Genomic DNA, 21,196 nt, shown 5'->3' with positions numbered 1-21,196 from the left:
TAATCTGCAACCTCTGTTTTACCCAAATCAACTTAAAAGGTTAAACTACTTGTATCTTATCTAAGATGCAAATTCACTCTGCAGAGAACATCATGTCAGCTCATTACCTCCAGTCTATGGATCAGATTTTTGAGATCAGAATGAACACATGCAAATTCAGAGGCTAGTGATTAAAACGGGATGCCTGCATTAAGTTCGAGGGTAGCACAAGACCTGCAATTTGGCAAAGGATCTTGCCATACATGTAAGGATCCCAGCCTGGCCTACAAGAACTTACATGTACATTATACCTCATCTTGGAAGAAGAACAGACAAAAGATGCACTCAGGCAAGAAAAGGCCTGAAGCTCTTTGTACCCACCAGGCAGAGAGCCAACAGGAGCCACACCTGAAGGCTGCAATAGCTAGCTGACAGACTGTTTTCAGTTTCCTGGAGTCTTCATTAGTATGAGAAAAGTTATGAAAATGAAAGCTTTCAGCAAAGGACTGGAAAGGTGCAGCTGTCTAACCAGGCTGGTAGAACACCACATTAAAGTTAAAGGTTAAAGGTTTTTTACTAATACATTACCAACTCCTAAAGATTAGCATTAGTTCTACTTCAGAGACCAAGTTACACATCAACATATCATCCCATACTCCTGCCCACAATCTCCTTAAAACCAAAACCTCATAGACAAACATCTCCATAAAAAAGTGTTAATAGTGTACAAATGTTGGCTGTAGCTGCTGTAATAAAGAGGGAAAGTTAAGGCTTCCAGCACAGCCCTGCCAACACTAATTTGTCTAGCAAGAGAAGGCTGCAATACTTGTGAGAAATGCTGCTGAAGTGAATGGAGCTCAACAAAAACATCCCAGTCTGCTAACAGAACTGTAGGACTGGGACCATAGGAAATGTGGGACAGAGGAGTAGACTGATTTTAAAGCAAGCTCATCAAGTCCCTGTGAAGGTAAATAAATGCAAATAAATAGTGAAGATTAAAGCACTGAAGTCTCACCACCATGTTTAGTATATCATTACTAAGTATGGTAGGGTAACAGAAGCAGAGGGCTTACAATTTTTTTCAGGACATATATAGTCTCCTCCATTAGCCTTACTTTTTCTCAGCAGACTGTTTCATTCAAAGACAAACACATCTTTGACGCTTGCTTGTTCAATAAAACTGAGATTAGCACAGCTTTCTGGTTAGTCCCATCTTTACCACCCAAATATTTGGGTTGAAGAAATTGCCAAACTTTTAGTAATAAACAGGTCACAAAAAATCTGTTTACTGGTAACTGTTTGTTTTGTCTGAAACAGCGTGAGTTACTTTCCCCATTTATTATCCTCCAGTTTCAGGCAGCTTCCTTGCAACAGCTCCTCAAACAGCATTAAGAGCAATAGAGGAGCAAGACCCATGAGCAAGACCACCACCCACCCTCAGCTCAGCAGCTGTAACGCAGAACGTGAAGTGAATCTTGCCAAGCTTCTTCCCTCTAACAGGAACTTCTTTTTATTTTATTAAATTTTGGTTAGTCTTTAACATTTCAGCCTTATCACAAATAATTTGAGGGTGGATTTCAACATTAGCCCTTAAGAAAATACAGAAGATACCTCCCTATCCACACGCACTGAGTCACAACCAGATGGCTCTGCCTACAGGGAGGTTTGGTGAAAATGTGGGCCCTGGTGTCCCTCTTCCCTGCTAAGGGAAGTTTTCCACCAGGAGCTGAGTCTTATACTGTCTAGGTGTGCAGTGCTGCCTTTGCATTTATGTGCATCATGTACATAAGGAGCTTAGTACATCGGAATATTTGGGAATGAAAATCAGACTACTGACATACAGAGATTGCAAAACTATGGGAAGCGTGTAAAAGAGAAAAAAATACCTTTTTTCTTCATTGGAAATTGATGCTAGTATATTATGAACTAGTGATAAAACGAAGCTTTGCTCAGTTGGCAGCAAAACACAAAAGTTACAGCTCTTCTCACCCTTCTTTCATTACAGAAGGAAGCAGTGCACCCTTCTCCAGGAGACATCACATCCATCTTTCCAGTCACCGTGGTGCAAAAGCTTCCCTTCAGCAGTCTACATTAGATTTATACGGCAATTACAGTATTTAGAGATCCCTCAAACTAATTATATCAATTTTCCTCCAAATGTGCATCATTCTTTTTTATGCTCCCCTGCCTTCCCTCGCCCCTCTCTGTATCTGTCCAAACCTCTTCGTTTCCCAGCCTCCTGCTCTCCCTCAGCTCCCACAACTCACAGTCAGTTTCCTCCATCCCATCACCTGCTGGGCAAGAGGCTGATTTGGGACCCAGGCACTGATTGCCCTGCTGCTACACAGGCAGGACAGAAAACTTCAGCTCACCCAACAGATTTTCCCACTGCAGAAGAACTTCTTGGGTCTTTGCCCTCTACTTCATCATCCCTTCCCCCAAAGGGAAAGAGATTATTAATATTTCAGTCCTCTATCCCCAACAGTTTTGGTTCAAATTGACTAAATACTTCAAAGATTGTTTGGAAAAAGGGTTTGAATGCAGACAAGTACATTAATCTTTTTCTTTTTTTTTTTTTTTTTTTCCCCTTCATAAACCAGCTAATAAAACTGAAGAGGGTTGGCAACACTACAGGAACATCTTGACCTGCTATTGACTCACTTGCTCCTCCAGACATCTTCTTAAATTTAGTTTCCTGCTTTTTAGTCTTCAAGAGCCTCACTGAAGGCTAGGATGGTCCTATGGTGTCAGAGCAATGTTTTCTATATATATTTATATATACACAGACACACACCAATGCAAGAACAAAGTAGCCACAGATAATATCTTACTAGTGACACTAATGCTTGTTATTTCAGGAAACACTCTTCATCCAAGAGTCAGTCATACAGTAGACGGCATGGGTAGTGCTACAGCTGAGCATTAAGTTCAGCAGCAAGCTGACATATCTGACCAGCGACTGTTCAACAGGGGATCCTTTCTGAGCACATGTTTGACCATCAGTATAATGGTAAAAAATACAAAACAAAACAAAAAAACGACGAATCACCCACCTCTGATAGAAAATATAAAGACTCAATGGGAAATAAAATGAGGTATACAGCCCATATGAGACAGCAAAGGAGATGTATCGAAGCCTGTGCTATTTACCAGCACTACACTACTGTGCTCATCACCAAAGGGCTGTTGCATCTCACTGAGAAGCATTCTGCATGACAGTTTATGATGCTAACACTGAAGCAACAAACTAAGTTGACATTTTTTTCCATAACTAACCTAAGTATTTTTCCTCAATCCTGTAGTGTTCACGCTTTGCACACACTATGTATGAGCACGAATCAGAATATTTTTATAAACTTTTCCCAAGCTGGCTGTCATATTCTATCAATGCAGCATATCCCATAAATTTGGGTAACTAATTTCAACAACAAAAGTTGTTGGCCCAAGATAATATTTCTGCAAGATTTTGTTGCATTTATTAAAATAACCACATTCTGCTAGCAGGTACTCTTCTCCTGGCTACATTTCCTGCCCACAAGTTAGACTGAAACTTATATGCACCACATAACATTAAAGGGCAGAGGATCTGACAGAGGGCACAAGTCTAATTTGCCTTTGCTATTCTTGCTCACTGTCTGTCACGTATTCCAGAGAAAAACAACATCAAGAGCAAAGCACGTCCTGAAGGAAAGGATCCTTCAGGGATAACGTAAAGCAGCAGCAATATCTCGCCTCACTCCATTTCTCACTTGCTGCGTTAACAGGGACTTCCAACACTTAAGACCAGCAGGCTTTTCTCCCAACAGGGGAGAAACGTGCACTCCAGTACCCAGGTAGGGATGTGGATTTCTATTTATTTATTTTTCTCCATTCTGCAATACAACCCTAGCAGGGAATACAGTTGTTAAGCCTAGTTTTGTAACCTGTACAATTAATGAGACTACTGGGATACAGTTTACAACCAGATGCCACGCAGAGCTATAAAATTTTTCATACTATAAATATTTAGGATCTTCTGGAGCATTTTATGAAAGCAAATCATTCAAGGGACACTGCTAAGTAAAACATCAGATGTTCAGTCCAAACATAAACAATGCTTTTCTAGTCCCCAGCCCTAAATCGTGTGCAATGAAACAAGTAAAATACTCCTGTGGGAGGTCTGTTTAGAAGAATAAACGAAAACAGTAAATAATTACACAGGAAGACAGACAGTAAGTTTCGAACTACCATGTATTCAAAACGTGGGATGTGCTTACCTAAAAATCCCAGTTCCACCATGTTTGGCTTTTACATCCTTGGAAAAAAAGCATTACCGAAGACTACAGTTTTACTCATTATAGTCTTTTTAGAAGACCTTTTTTTTTTTTCAAGGAAAAGTGAACACAAGGATTTATATGGATTCAAACACCGTAGAAATATATTGCTTTTTCTCTGAGCAGGAAGTCCACAGTTTAAGTACATGGGAGCAGCAAGGTTTGCCATGGAATCAGGCTGGAAGTAAAGAGGGACAAAACCCATTGGAAACTACTACCAAACGTACAAGATTCACCCCACCCGAGACTACAAAGAACAAGGGTAGGAGTGAAACAGAACTGGAAAAAAAGCCCTTCAGCTTTATAGATGCTATCCAATCAAAGCATTATAGCACATTAATTTTCATTACACAGGGATCGAAACCACAGACTAAATCACTAAGAGACGCTTGTAGTTAGCAGACTGCCATTATGTCTTAAAATCAATAGAATAAATCATCGCTCACAGAACTAGTGCGACAAGTACAACTCTTCACACAGAGCAGCATTTGACAGAGAGAGGGCTGCTCATGACTGCAGCTGGGCAACGCTTCAGATGGCTGAGGCTGAAGTCCAAGTTTCTGCCTCAGCTTCATTACCCATTCTCTGCTCAGTATTTTTTGTCACTTTAAAGCTGTGATAGTGCTCTGGCTGCCTGTTCTCTGGTTACTCACAGGCTCCCCCAGTTCAAAGAGGGAATTACTCTAAGTTAAGACATCTATTCCTTCCCCTGCCCTTCAAAATCAGACAGGAACAATTTCCCAGTACACATATTTTGGCAAGCAGGACATTTGTGTAGAGAAGTAACACCACTCTCCCTTTGGCGAGGGAGAACTTTGGTTAGTTTCATTGTTTTGAATTGCACAGGGACCATCTGGGCAGTTCTTAGGAGAAATAACTGAATGCTTACGAAACCAGCAGTATTGAAACCAAAACTGCACAAATGCTCAAGAGCCCATGCCTTTCTCATCAGCCTACATAGCAGCAGCTCAGACACTTTAATTTTCTGGAAGCTGCCATTGAAAAACGTTGCTTTAGGTTAGACATTACCACCCTGCTTTGGGAATACAAATTTGGAGTATTTAATTTGATAACCCACTTAAACGTTGACATTGCAATAATTGATTTCTCTCTCTCTCTTTTTTTTTTTTTTAAAGTGGGAATGGTGCATGATTAAATATAGCCGTCACAGTATGATGTATTTTTATCCTGACTTTGTATGGAATAAAAACCAGTGATAATGTGTTACCTAACCATTCCAACTTCTGCTTCCCCAATACCTTTTAACCAAATCTGACACTGAGATTTCTACTTCTGTGCTCCCACAAGTTTTCCTTGAATACTGATGACCAAGAAGAACAGAGAAAAGCCACTAATATTCTCAGTGAAGTATAAGTCTGGGTTTACCATTTCTAGAAGCCCTTCAAGAGGTATACATGTAGTGCCTTCAACGACTGCAAATCATGACCCATTTTCACCAGCACGAGGTAGGCAGGCAGTAAGCTTACAGCCCCACACCGAACAGACCTTTGCAAGCTGCCAAGTCCAAAAAGTTGGAGAGATGAAAATAGGTAAATAGCACACCAGCACATGGGAGGTCTCCGAGAATACTGCGCTTTGGGTAACAGTCACAAAACAGGTCACAAAAATACACATTAGAGAATGGAAGAGAACTCATATTGTTGAAATAGAAAAGTGCAAAAGGTGACAGACAGGGAAACAGCTTCATCATAGTTCTGGTGCTCCACGACCTAATTGCTGTTTCAATAATGGCTTCCAAATCAAACTCAAGTTGTCAGCTACTTCGATACTATCTATCCTAATTTAAAACTTGAATAGATGGACTCTTATCTGCAACATGGATAATAACCTATACGTACCCTATATTTGTCTCTATCAGTGCCTACACTCATGCAAGGATTGCAGAGCAATAGGGGCAAGTCTGAAAGACAAAACAGTTGGTGATGAGGACCCAATATTAACACAATATGAAAGGTAAAGATTTTCCTTTGCAGTAGCTCCTGCTTGATTCCTTGGGCTGAATACTGTGCGGTTGTTGGGCTGCATTAGGTATGCTCTCAGAGCACATCTTCGGGTTTACTTTCATCCAACAGTAATTCAGTTTGATTGCTTTGAAATGATTCTGCAATGAGAAACCAAAGCACGGAAAGTGGCGACAATTGGGAGTTTTGCTTCCATAGCACACTCCTAATCTGAACCAAAACGCTCCTGCAGATATGTCCAGTGTGTATGTAACGTGTGACTACACTCAAAGAAGTTAAGAAGCTTTGAGGAAGGAAGCTCTGGATAAACCATTCATCAGCAAAGAATTAAAGGTCGTTACGGGACAGCAGTGAACGTCTGGCAGAACTTCCCATGGCGCTTCTACAGAATCACTTTGACAAACAAGTAGTCAAAAATAGAGGTAACACAAGACTCTCCTTCAAGAAAGAAAACAATCGCTGGGGTGTTAGTTATGAGTAACACCTCCCAGACAGAACCCACCATTTTTAGGACATCACCCAAAAACGTCAGGCTTATCTACAGATGGAGGGGAAAAGAAAAAACAAAAAGCAAACACACACCAACAAGCAAAATGACAACAACAACAAAAAGGCAAAACATTAAAAACTCCAGAAAAAAAAAAAAGGAAACAAAAAATAAGAAAAGAACAAAAATCCCTCAACACAGTACAACAGATTTCTTAAGCCATCTATGCGCTTATCTTCAAAAGCTGTATGCTCCCTGTGGAAATTAAACAATGCTCTGGCTCTAAGAATTCAACCTTGTTAACCCATTAAACTCTATTCAAATTCAGCTGAAGTGATGTGTTGAACATACTTAAAACTAATTACAAGAAAAAAAACAAACAGCATTGCAAATACACAGGACACCACAGGGCCCAATCGAAGAATTAAAAATCCGAAATGCCAGTGCTTGCTCAGAAAGACCAGAGGGGAAGAAGAAAAAAAAGACACAGCTAATCCTGGTAAGCAGGGAGATAACCTAGCCACCTCCCACACCCTTGAAAAACTGCAGACAAAAAGCATCCCCCACATGTAGTGGAAACCTACTATTACAGACAACAAAGTTAAAATCTGGTTTATGACCATTATAAGCACTTTCAGTAACTTTCTCTCCAATATCTGTTAACAGCTTCTAGAATAATAATGAAGCACACACAGTCAATTTATAATAAGCCAGGGGAACTCCATTATGATCCTTCTGCCTTTCATTTACAGGCAGCTGAAGTTTTAAATAATGCATTGATAAATTCTTATTCTACACTATTAAAGTGGCAGCTGCTAGCTCCTTTCATGAAAAGAACCACACGACCTATATCAGAATTGCTGCAGACTGCTTCATTTAGAGTGTTTTCACCCATTACCTTCCTAAACTAGAAGCAGCTTTGAACGTGCTCTCATTTTACTTTCCTCTCCTGTTCTGTGCTCCTGATTTCATGCAAATGAAACATTTGCACGTTTTGTAAATTACAAACAAGCCAACCTCCATTTTGCAGTTCAAACCATCTACTGCTGCTTTACAGATAACAAACCGAGGGATAGGAGTCAAAAGCTCCCAACTCTAGTCAGAAACTGGGATGTGAGCAGATTAAAAACAACATGCTGCTTTAAAAAAAAAAAAAAAAGTGGAAAAAAAAAGGAAAAACTCCTTTGTGTTTGAATAATCTCTGTATGACAAACCACTCACTTTAAAGCAGGCAGACATTTTGGGTGATCTAATCAGAACACAGACAGTCTGTCAGGGCAAATCAGTCTTTTGGCTATACACTTGTGACCATACTAGAGCAGGTAATTACATTACAGCTATCCATTATTTCTCATGATAGGAGAAGCAAGAGGGCAGCCACTGACCTGAGATGATGTGGATATAAATAAGTACGACCTTAATTTTCACACAGTACCTAAGCTAGGAGACTTGCTGCTGCAAGACAGTGTTGAGGACAAACATTGAAATGGCTTAAAAAAAAAAAAAAAAGTAAAAATGAACAAATGGCGTATAGATTTGGCAACTTCTGCAACACACAATCTCCAGCTGTATGCTCCAACCCAGGAAGATCCTCATCAACTGATAGTCCAACAAAACACCAAGAGAAGGATCGCTCTGCCCATGCTCTGCTGTAAGACACCTCCCGTGGCATCTCACCCACAGCTCCTGGCACAACACACAACGCCAGGCTGATGTTTGGGTTGATCCAGTTCCTAAAAAGGATGCTAAAACAGCTAAGCATTTAGCTTCCAGCAAGCTCCAAGTTATTAATACCTAGTTTAGGATCTTACGTAGTTTATGGCCAGACAGCTTCCAAGTGTTTCAACCCTTTCCTAAGGTTCAGGAGCCAGCCAGCCTTCAGATATTAAAAGGTTTTTCAAAGAAAGCAGGTATTATTACATCTTCAGAGGCACCATATATACTTCTACTGGTAACTATCTGGCTATAAAAGAAGGGAAGTGATCTGGTGCCCAGCAAGGAATGAGTAACTCTGCTCCATTCCTCTCCAAAATGGTTTATGGCTGGGTTAGGACCAGGGAAGTAAATACCTGCACATAAAAATCAAGCTGATAAGTGGCAAGTGGTCTCTTCAGCGGTTCCTGCCCTCCACTATCTACAGTTTTCCCAGACTCTGGATCCCACCACTCCCTGCCAAATTGACACATTCAGGGTAAGCAGAAAGTACATTATAACCCTGCTGGTTTTATAAAGCCTTTTCAAAGCATTTATAGGTCAGAGAGGAGAGGCGAAAAAATTACTATGTTTACTTCAGATTGTGCCTCTCCAGGAAAGGCAAAATACTTTCTTCTCCTTCCCCCCGCAAGTGACATTTAAACATATTTTTCACGGCCAATAATAAAGCTGCTAGCACTGCAGGATACATCAGGGTTGTTGTAAAGAGCAAAGATCTGGCGAGGCGTCACTTGGTATTTGTCTGGTATTGCCCACCTGTGGGATATGAAGGAAAGCCACATTTTATTTGGGATACAAAAATCAGAGAAGGGTCAAGCAACAGCACCTGGGCAGAGCCTGTTCACAAGACTGTAATTTCATTGCACATATGGTGCTTGGCCATTCAGAAAAGGTCAAATGACCATGGCTAAATAAATATGTACTTTTTTTTCCTACTTGGAAATTCTTATATTTTTTCTCCAACACATCTTAAAAAGCAAAACCATGACCCAAATGTCACAAATAATATCTTTCCAGATTTTCCAATAACGCAGGCTGGCTGTACAAAATTCGGCCTCCAACTGTATCAGTCTGTATCCAATATTCAAGCCTTATTTTTGCAGATGGAGGAAAAAAAAAGGACCTGATGATTCTGTACATTTGAAAAATATTATCCTCGACTCCCCAAACCTTTTCTTGAAATTGTTACAATGCTGTGAAGGGAAAGGAGCAATAGCTACTTTATTTCCCTCTAAATTCCTGGTATTTTGAAGTAAAAGGGGGGAAGATAGGAAAGGAGGGAGGGAGAGGGAGATCAGAATGTGCATTTTTGTAGCCAAAAAATGCCTGGATAAATTCATGCATCTTTGCTGCGCACACAATGATTTCATAATAAATCTAAGCCTGCTACTTCGTAAAGTTTATTTTGCTTTTCTGCAGTGAGGAAAAGGTGAGGTGGATATTCTGCTCTGTAAGTAAATTCCGTTTAGCACTTGGTAGGCCAATGTCTTACACCTCATTTAATTTAGAAAAATTATCCAGAAGCAATACAAAGTAATTTCTCTAGCTTAGTGCAGCACTTTACAGAGAAATGTGCAAACAAAGCCTTCTCTTCCAAATATTTATGCACCATCAGCATGTTTGAATACAAGTTTCCACCCTGCCTGTTTTCCCCTGCAGCAAGGCACATATGACCGCATTTCAGAGCACGTTTTAATGGGATTTTCCAGTCAACCAAAAATCAAATTGCACAGAAGTGCCAGAAGAGTTATATGAAAGCTCTAAATGGATATTTCATCTTATCAATTATATGGTAACTAAAAAGAAGATAATGAGGCACAACTACTTTACTAATTTTTATGAATTTTTGCGTCCCATTAGGGAATTACATAAAGAGCACATAGAAAGCCACACTACACATACACACATATATATTTTAATACCACTACTTCCTCTCCCATAACTCCCACCCCTTCAACCCCTCTAATAGGACTGGGGGGGGTAATGCAGTTCTGTGCCCTGTGCTGCAGCTTCACAACTCTTCCACCCATCTCCCTCTCCCCTCCTCTATACCTTTGCACTCAAAGGCTGCTGCAGAAAAGAAATATCATGTCCTAAACTGCATTTACCACTGAAGCCAACCTATAGGTTAACTAGTTTTGCATTCCTCAAGTTACCTTCAAGTCTCAATAATAAATTAAATTTGGTTTAGAAAGACTGAAATCAAGTACCACTTTTCATTTTAAACACTTGCAATTCTGTAAAAATTGCTAGAAATGCAAAAGTGGAATACTTCAACAGTATTTCTTTTCAAAGGGTGTGAACACAGTTTTCCTATTTTTATATTGCTTTCCTTTAGCAAGAGGGCTGTGTGTCTACCTGGGGTTTCCTCATGTCCTCTAGCCCATTGGTCCTTTTCAATCACCTAATACAGAACAGTAGAAAAGTTCAGCTGTATTCACAAAAGTTTTCCCCAGAAAAGCAAACCAGCCTAGAGGATGGAATCATTTTGAACATCGTAACTCAAGAAAAGACTTGAAGTTACCATCGAAATAAACACCACAGTAAAGCTTTAAATCACAGCCTATCATCGATCAACCACATGGCATAAATCCATAGAAAAAAAAGCCACATGAGTTCCAGTAGTCACAAAACCACCAGTAACACAGCATACACACAAAGTATTTCTGATATTTTCCAGCACCGTGGAAACACTAGAGCACCTCCCAGAACTAGAACAATAAATCTATTGATAATTTCCTACTTCTTAGAAAGTGATTCAGTACATTACACATTCTGCTTATGAGTAGGAAGCATGCAAAAGTACAGAACAAAACCAATTCTGAACGATTTTGGCTTTAAAAATCAGTTTTAAAAGATTTAGGGCAAGAAAAATGTTGAAGTCACTTAAACACTGACATGCCAAATTAATGTGCAAAATTAAGCATATTTGAAGATATGATTTAATTTAGTTATGCTGAGAACACACAGAGTTACAATAGTTAATTGTTGAAAACTTTATTGCAACAGAAAGGTCCCCTACCAGCATCTACACATCTAACATTTGTTCCTGAAAGATTTAAAAGGTGGCAGTGGGAGATGCTCTGCCCACCTCTACAAGCTGTACCCCAGCACCTAGAGAATGTGGGAGAGGAGTCTTCTAATGCACACAAATAGATCACTGATATTTATTTTTTAAATTTGGTTAATTCTGTTGTGTACATTTACATAAGAAATACACTGCAGGAGCCATTGGAGAACATTCATAGGCTTTCTGCCCACCAGCAGCTGCATCTCCACTTTTTGTATTTCTGTGCAGATCATTTCACCTGCCCAGAAATCTCAAACCTTTGCCAAGAGTTCCTGAAGACCAGCCATAGCGAAATTGCTTTGACACTTCATTTTATCCAAGACAACACAGATGTGGCAAGCTTGTAGCTGGTCATGTCTTTATAGCTTGGCATAAGGGGCTTTTCCATTAAGGATGAGTGTGTTCACCTTGCTCCTCACTTGGACTTTGCTCCCCCAGACCTATTCACCAGGTCCTTGCCCCTCTTAAAGATCCTCCTTGTGCCTTCCCCTCTGTGCAGCTTGCTGCTGCTCTCTCAGGATGTCAGCAGAGAAAGTTACTGAAACACCGATGCTTTGCTAAGAGTCCACATACATCAATCCCAGCTGAAGCTGCTGTCCAGGCAGGTGGTCCCCCCCACAACAGCCTGCTCCCTCCCTCGAGCCAACACCACGGGGTTTGGCTGGTGGCCCTGTGGCCAGCTGGCCAGAGCTAGCCCAGTGGAAATCCTTCTGTGTGTGTGTGAGCCCACAAGTCACTTTGACTTTCTGTTTTAAAGCAAATCAGCTCCCTGGTCCAGCTGACTGCACACTACTGGGACTCCTACTGGGGAGGTGGTCAAAACGCAAAACCTCACAGGGATGGAAGGAAAAAGCAAGAACTCTTGTCTTCAAGCAGCAGGACACGCTCAGATCTGTTAAGCCGCTTACAAAGCCACACACTCGGTTCTCCAGCCTAAGCCATGCCTTTATGTTGCTGCTGCCCACAGCCCTGATAAGCAGCAGCAGCAAACAGAATATAGCACAGCGAGTCCGTTTCACTGCTGATACTCAGACTGCTCAGCCGTACTGAAAGAAAATGTCAAGGGCTGTGCTAATTTCAGCTGCCACAGGACAAATCTGTAGGAAGATGGGCAAGAGTTTGCTAATGATACTGCTGCTGAGACCTCTTTCCCTCAGCAGTGAGAAGGGAGACAAGGGAAAAAAAACAACCAGGAAGGTGCTTCTCCACTCCCAGCTTTAGCAAATATCTTGGAGAGTAAGACTCTACAAATAAGAGCTGAAAAATACACACAAGGTCAGTAAATAGCACACCGATAAACTTGAAGGCACAGGCAGGTGCAGAAGTTCACGTCTGATGAATGTCCCTGTCTGGCAGCATTCCTATAAACCACCTAACAAAAAACCCATTGAGCTAACAAATTCATGCTTTTTGAGCCCAAAAGGAATAATTCTTCCATGTTGAGTAGTAAACACTTAGAAATATGGCTAATCGTAACAGATATTACACACTAGGCAGTTAATTTAGAGACAGGGATTTAAGGAAGAATTGGTGTAAACTGATCCTTGAAATTGATTCATGGAATTTATTATGACACTATAGGGAAACAAAGAGCTCAAAGGAACAGGAATATCCAGAATTACAACAATAGCAGATAATGTCTTGCTGTAAACAAAAAACATCTCATATAATCTACAGTTCTGTGAAAAAACAGAAGTTCTGCAGTTTCAGGCAAGAAAACGAACTATGCTAACCTATTCCAATATTACCTTTCACATGTCTTCCCTCCGTGTTTTAGTATTACTTAACCTGACCACTGTTGGAGTAATCTTATTGGAGCAGACTGACCGCTATGCTGAAAAAACAGAAGTATGTTGAGTGGATAATCATAAAACATGAGATGCCAACTTTCAAGTTGTTTCAGAAGCAACGTGAGAAGGTGGGTTCAAATGCTTTAAAAGAAACCCTCCACTGAGCAGGTACACAGCACAGTGCAATGAATAAGATTTGAGTGATCTCAAGCCTCTAGGATGTCTACTCAGAAAAAAAATTACACAAGGAGGCACCCTTAGTTTGGGAACAGGCAACATTTCATTTGCCACTGTATTGTTTTAGGAGTCTTTGCCCTAAATTCCAACATAATGGAGATGGGTTGTAGAAATGTTTCTTGTCAGTTTTTACAAATGTATTTCTGAAAAGGTGCGTAACTTTTACGCAAAGTAAAAATAAAAAAAAAATCTTTAAAAACATCTTTAAAAGTGAGCCCCAGCCTGAAACATGTACCTATCAGCTTTCAACAAATACATGACTAGTAAGCCAAAACACAGGGTGTGATTTTAGGTGGTTAGCATGCAATTTCTTTAACACTGTTTGCGGATAGGCTTTGCTTTTGAAATGTAGCTATTTTAATAATGATATTCAGCAACCATGGTTAAAAAGCACAAGTCACTTGATAATTAGTACCATCAAAACTAATGGCAAAAAGAGAATGGTATAAGCTTATTTCAGACTTTACAAATGAGTCTCACATTTTACTGAACGGGACTCAGTAAATAGAACAAAGGTAAACAAGGAAAAGCCTGGGTATTGTCAGATTAGATTTCAAGAGGTCAAATAGTTACTGACATCTGAACTCAAACAAAAATAGCTGGCAGCAGAACAGACATGAGGTCATTTAATCCACTCCCTTACCAGTTCTGTATTATTTTCTACTGTGCACTGCAAGTACTTTTGTTTATAATGTCGAAGGGGAGAGGAAGCAAGGGACGTGGGGAGAGACGGGGGGGAAATCAGCCTGTTTTTGGAGGCTGAAGATAAATAGACACTAGTGACATGAGCCAGACAAAGACAGCACTCTTGAAACACAGTTGATAGGAGTTTATGAAAGGGCAAGGGAAAGCAGCAGAGAAGTTCAGAATCGAACTGAGAACCTGAAAGCAAAAGACCTTAACAGGATCACACACAAAAAATATATATATATATATTTTTTTGCCAATAAGGAGCTGGAGAAAATCACACAAAATCACACAAAAGATACAGAACAAGTGAGATTAATGAGATTAACAGATGAGGGGAGTGGATAGGCAAAATGGCTTTTTTTTTTTTTTCCCCCCAGTACTCATACTGAATGGTACCAACTGCATGTCCTGTTGCTCCCTCGCCCGCCCAGTTTTTTATAGGAGCTGCTGGGTAAGGGATATGATCCGGGGTCAAAAGCAAGTCAGACTTTTTCTCCCCAGCAGGATTAATCCTCTGATCCACCTCAGCAGATGAATATGGAACAGTTATGCTATTAGAAGGGAAGGAGACCACAGAGGTACGTAGGGCAGCACGTGGGAAAAGAACAGGAAAAAGGAAAGGAGCTGCTGTAAAACAACAGGGCAAACACAAGCGTTTCACAACAATATGGCCTAAAATAAGCTAACACAGTACTGAAGCATATTCAGTCCCTGCTTTGGCCTCAGAGCTCCTTCGGGACTTGACAGAAGTCACTTTAAAATGCGCATAGTTAGTGCCCATGCTTAAACAGCATTTTAAAGATGTCTTTCTCAAAATCGGAGTGTTTGACTTGTGAAAGCAGCACAGGCTTAGCCCAGCCATTCAACTTATTTGAATCTGTGCACTTAACATAAACCACGGTGGGGAACTCGAAGCCATGAAAACACGCAGCTCCCGGGTGCTCCTGGATCAATCTGTGCAGCTTCACCCACCTTCTCCACACAGGAGCACCGGGATGGTAACTATACAAAACTCGCCCTAGACAAGGAAGAAGGGTGTGCATTTACCAAGTGCTGAGGTGTTGACGCGGCAATGGAGACAGACACAGGAGGATTTTATAATTCAATACCCGAAGCAGGGCAATGAACACTGGTTTGCACAGCATTCGGAGAGCAGATCGGGAGGTCACGCTGCCTGCACGCTGTCTCCCTCCCAGGCTGCCCAGGAGACATGCTCCTTTACCTTTACCTTTCGCCCTCCCCCATCCCATCCCCTTCCATCCCCTCCCCTGCCCGCTCCCCGCCGCCCCGCACTCACCGCCCGAGGCAGGCGCGGAGCCGCCGCCGCCCCAGCGCTGCCGCTGCCCCCCGGCTCCCCGCCGCACGGCGGCGGCCGCACGGCGCATGCGCCACGGGGAGGGAGGGGGCGTGGTCAATTGGAAGCCCCGCCCCCAAGAGCGTGGCCGGCGGGGGCTTGGTGCCCAGCGGGTTAGGGGCGGGGGTGCCGCCATGTTGCCCTCAGGGGGCTGAGGGGGTGAGGGCAAAGAAATATACAGAATATACAGTGTTTTTCCTGCTTTATGTTGCCGCCGCCTTTGTGCTTAATAGTTTCAGTTGATAGTGGGTTGCGATGCTGTGTCCCGCTCCTTTTTACGTTTTAACTTTGTATTACTGGCAATCAGGAGAAAAAGGAATGAGGTAACAGCTTGGCCACGTAGATGTGTGGGTAATGGAAAGATGGATGAGACACGGTTTGCAATAGTTCAGGCATGTCTCAGCTTCATCAGTGGATCCTGACTTCTAATTTAAAGTCAGCACTTTCATATATGTCAGTTGAGACCATCAGAATTCAAATAAAAGTACTTTTACAGAATTATCTAGAAATTCAACTCCTTTGAATCAATGACAGACGAAATACCTAGGCTCTTTGAAACTTGGCTAAGGCCCTGACAACAAAAGGCCCTCAGGAGGTCCCATATAAATTATTGTCTAGCCGAGTCTGTCAGGTCTATCAGACCTACATCTTCAGTACCTTCCACCAATAACAATCCAATCCAGTACCAACCAACCCTCCTCCAAACTGATAATGATTGCAACAGTGAGACAAATGCTATTTTTGCTTATGTTGATCATACTTTTTTGTTTTAAAAAGGCATTTCCAGTGCTATGAAGAAGGAATTCAGAGAAAACATGTATTTTTAGAACAAAAGATATACTTTAAGTTATAGGATTTTTACTACTTTTCAATATAGATAACTTCACTTTCCATTTAGAGTTTGCCTTTTGGCATGAAACACCAGGTCCTCTATTTTGAATTACAGACACATAATTCACTAACCTAATGTTTTATTTATTTTCAGAAATGAAACTGTGTGGTGTAATTCAATATACATATACCAATTAGGTTCAAATGCAATAAAAATAAAAGGGCACATTATGACTCAGCTGCAACTTTAAAAATATTTTACTAAATAAATGATGGGAAAGATGCAAATTTTAGATACACTTTCTATCTTGGAGTGGAATATTCTTCAGAATGACAAATGGCCTCAAGTTTGTACTAAAATAATACGAACTGAAATTTCCGTGGTGTGAACAAAACAAAGTAGCAGGCTCCCTTACATGACGTGAGAGTAAGATGCCTTCCTCACAATGCTCGCATCTGGCCTTTTGCATTTTCTTGTAGGTGACGAGGACCAATTTTCATGTAAAATGCTGAATTTCTCTTTCTGCCTGCTACAACCTAACACAGGTGTTTGAGAGGCAATTGTCCCTGCTGGTAAGGGAGACTGAGGATATATGGTAGCTCATTCTGTCCCTCTGACTGCATGGCAGCAGAAGCAGTCCACTCTTCTCATCTCCACCTCTTCCCTACTGCAGTATGGAACAGCAACACTTCTTGTTTCCTCTTTATTTCCTTTCCATGTAGTTGGCTGGAACCTGGGAAAGGTTTGGCAAATTGGTGCTGCTGTTGGAGAGAATGAGGAGGAAGGCAACTGCTCTTGCATAGGGATAGGTGTAGGCTGCTGCAGCATTTGGAGCTCAGGAGGTACATATGGATGGGTCACAGATCTTAGATTTGACTCTCAATCCTGATGCTGCTAAGGCTGTCCCATCCTGAATCTAGAGCTTAACATATTTTTCAGCGTCTTGGCACCTGATTCTAATGCTTTGATGCCTGATGAAAAAGAACTTCCAGGAGTTCCTATTCTCTATTATTTTCATCAACCAAGACATTGGTATGTTTTCTTCCAAATAGCCTGGTGCACACAGCAGACAAAATGAGGGACTCCCCCGGTGGTGGCTCTCTCACAGGCAAACAGACACATGAAATCTGATCCACAGACTCTAGTATGAGGAATGGGCAAGCTTTGGTAATTGTTAATGTAACCTTTAAGGAGTGAAGGAAACTCCCAAGCCATGTGGATGCCTGGAATTAAACAATTTCCCTGCAGTTTGGCTGGACAATGGAGGCAGGTACAAACCACTGTCGGTTATGTCTCAAAGAGTGATAAATTTGCATTTGCCTTTCTTTGGAAGGCAGGTAGTTCTTCTGTAATAATCTATGAATGCTTGCCAAAGGTTGCTTAACTATATAGTATTTGACCATACCTATTTAATTTAGTAGCAGATGACTGGGAAATAACCGGAAAAGGCTATAGACAAAAAATTCTTTATAAGGAATAAGAGACAATATTTAACTTAATAATTATGCAGTACTTTCTTGATTCCAGACACATTGCATAGTTTGTTTGTGAAGGCTTTGAGCCAAAATCTTAAAAGGGCAATAAAAATGTTAAAAAGGACTCTGTGATTGGAGGAAAATAAATGTCACAGTTATATTGGAAAAGAACAAATTCTCATTGAGACTTACTGGAAGTAGAGGAGGCATAAAAGCAGAACAGTCCTTAAATAGAACTTATGAGGGAAGCTTACAGTTACGTAGACTTTCTCTCCAGAAATTTTCATTTTTAAGGATATAGTATAATAATAAATTGGGAGAGGTATCTTGCTTCCAAGGTGGAATTTCTGACAGAAGGAGATGCATTAGTGGTGGCAACAGATTTGCTGTTTAAGTATTTTCATTGGAATTGAAAACAAATTAAGATCCCTGCTTTTCTACTTCTCATGAGGTGGGTAAACAGCTGCGTCTCACTTCTTAGAGGTGTTCCACTTTATATAAACACTCAGGTACTTACTACAGCAGTAGCAACCTGTTTGCCACCCAAAGCTCTCAACTCCTTGTTAAGCTGAATGACTCTATGTTTTCATGAAAAGGTCTTAAACCTCAATTTATCCCTAATTTCTATGATGAAATAGAAATAATTTTGAAGTTTTATGTCATATCTGAAGTTTTATGTTCATCTCAGCGAGTAAACACTCATTTGTTTTTAAAAAGATTGTTATAGGCAATTACACGATTGCTTGTAACTTCAGGTTACCCTAAGGAATTCTGCTCCTATATCCTGAAGAGTATAAAAGTGAGAATCCAGCCAGACCTTTCTGGAGTGCAACAATTATCATATACCCTGTAGCCTGAAAGCAGGGTAAAGAGTGGGACTAACAAGGATTCCAGCTGAAGGAAGATGGAAGTCCAAAATCTCAGTAAAAAGGTTGACGAGGCCTAAAAATATAGGAGGAAGCAGAGTTGTGGCTTGCATGATAACTGGCACTATACTGTTTTCTTGAAAGAAACATTCATCAGTATTATAGTATATACCCTAATTTTAGACACAGCCTGCACATATAAATAAAACGTCTTATGGATTTTTTTATTTTTTTTTTTTAATGTGTGTAATATGATAGATTTAAAAATACTTTTAAATATAGAACTTGGAACAAACAAAGGAAAAAGATACAAAGTGTTATTTCTGCCCAGAATGGTGCATGTTTATTATGGGTGCTGTGTTTCAAACTCGCAAAGTTTTCCTTTTTACACTGCATATTATATTTGCACAGATAAATTTTATCTTGCACTAGAGCATTTCCTTAGATGCTACTCTTCCATAGAAATGGAACTGGTTTGTTATCTCTTTGTCCTCAAACAAAGCAAACAATGGTAAACACTGGAGATTTCTAAAGTTGCTGTTAGACACATACTCAATGTCCTCGTTAATCAACATTTCCTGCTCTATGACTTTTCATCTCATGACAAATGACAAATATCACACGTTGTTGTTCTGTGCTGAAAGGGCTGTTTCGATAGGAAAAAAACAACACAGACTGTCCCTCCTCCTTTTATCCCCTGGTCTTGTTTTACCATCTAATTTTGAAGCTTCAGATGGCACAAAGAATCAATAGCTGCTGTGGGAATTTTCCAGTGTATTCAGCCATTTGTACCCTCCAGTCCTTCTGCCATGAGATCTTGGATTGGAGCAACATTCCTCTCAGCCATGTAGGGCTAGATTAGCCTTTTAGAGTCCATTAAAGTTGCCTCTTAATCATCCGGAGGAGTTGGTCTGGAATGGCAGCACGGGTGACTAATGATCCCAAAGAGCCAAGTACGTTGCCTTGTAATGACCCCTAACCCTGCTGGATGCCTCTGCTCAGAGCTGCTTCTCCATTGAAACACTGCATTGCAAAATCTTCACATCAGCTGCCAAGCTTCACTGAACAGCGAAGCTGCTAACTGTGTTTTGTGTATATACATCACATGCATGAAATATACACTCTTGGGATATTTCCAAGCATGTTTAGAAATTGCTATGTAATACATTAACTCTTTTTTTTTTTTTTTTTATATATATATATATATAATCCTTTATTATTGCAGCACAATGACATCAGAATGTTTGGTGTTTTGAATGACTGACCACTCACATCTAAATGTCTTTGTGCTTTCAGAAAGTAATTTATGATAAGCTACACTCCCTTCCCAAACACTGACAGGATTTTTTTGTGTCTTCTGGTTGTATTGTGTATTGTGCATAAAGCACCATTTTGCATCTGTGAAGGCCTGAGTCATAGTAGATCACACGTGTGCTGTTGAACAAAGCCAAACATTACACAGTAATTGCAAGTGTTATTCCTGTTCTATATTCTGCAATGAGGAGAGGAGATTGTGTAGAAGACATACTATTGCTTTATCGCATACGTTTTAGTTTGATTCTGGTGATCTATGAAAGTGCCATACTTATTTTTATGATTTTGAGCATTTCTTCTGTGGTGTTAAAACAAACACAGGCACAAAGAAAAAGAAACTAAGAAAGGGAAGTGAATGAAAACAAAATAGGTGCATTAATTATACAATTCCACCCTACAGAAGAGAAATCACAAAGCCCCCAGCATTGCATGACATGAATCTGCAAGTTGTTTAGGGCTGTAGTAAATCTTGGAACTGAAAATTATCTGCACTTACTAGGGCAACAAAATAAGTTTGTCTGTGAGTCTGCCTCCAGATCAGTTCCTTGTAGATGAGAGTTTTGCAAGTGTTAGGACTATGCCCGTGGGTCTGAAACATAGGTCTTGTGCTTTGAACCAAAGCTGTACATGTTTTGAGTAAAAGAGGCACGTGTAAGGAACTAAGTGCATGTAGAACAGGCCTAGCTGCAAAACAGGGATCTAGGCATGATTTATGGTACTGGCGTGCAGCAGGCACCTGCAATAGGGCGAGGAGCAGGGAGACAGAGCTGTGGGTGGCAGGGGCCTCCTCTGGCAGCCCTGTCCCATTGCTCCCAGAGGTGGTGAGCAGAGCTGGGCCAGGGATTGTGGCCAGCCCACCATGGACCTGGCCCCCCCAGGCCTGGCTGCAGGGCCCTGGGGCACTCCAGGCCCAGACATCTAAGTTGTGCCCACGTTGGACTTCAGGTTAAATTAGCAATTCTTTCACAGCCATCTATGACTAACCTAACTGAGTGGTTGGAAAGGACCAATGAAAGTAATTTTAATGTCAGAGAACATGTGATGGTTACTGTTGGGAAAGCAAGCAAGCAGAGGCCCCCTAGGGAGGTGCTAAC

General features: G+C 40.8%; 1 protein-coding gene across 1 annotated transcript in view; it reads right to left on the bottom strand.

Annotated features, from left to right (window-relative positions):
* The window catches only part of PRRG1 (proline rich and Gla domain 1), a 31,904-nt gene extending 16,273 nt beyond the window's left edge, over positions 1–15,631 (bottom strand). The window contains exon 1 of the mRNA XM_082784887.1: positions 15,559–15,631. The gene's annotated coding sequence lies outside the window, so the exon portion shown is untranslated. The remainder of the gene's footprint in view (positions 1–15,558) is intronic.
* Between the last annotated feature and the right edge of the window lie 5,565 nt (positions 15,632–21,196).

This window comes from Aythya marila (assembly GCF_965140915.1).
Source record: "Aythya marila genome assembly, chromosome: 1".
Taxonomy (NCBI): Eukaryota; Metazoa; Chordata; class Aves; order Anseriformes; family Anatidae; genus Aythya; species Aythya marila.
This window is presented reverse-complemented; position numbering and strand designations above follow the sequence as displayed.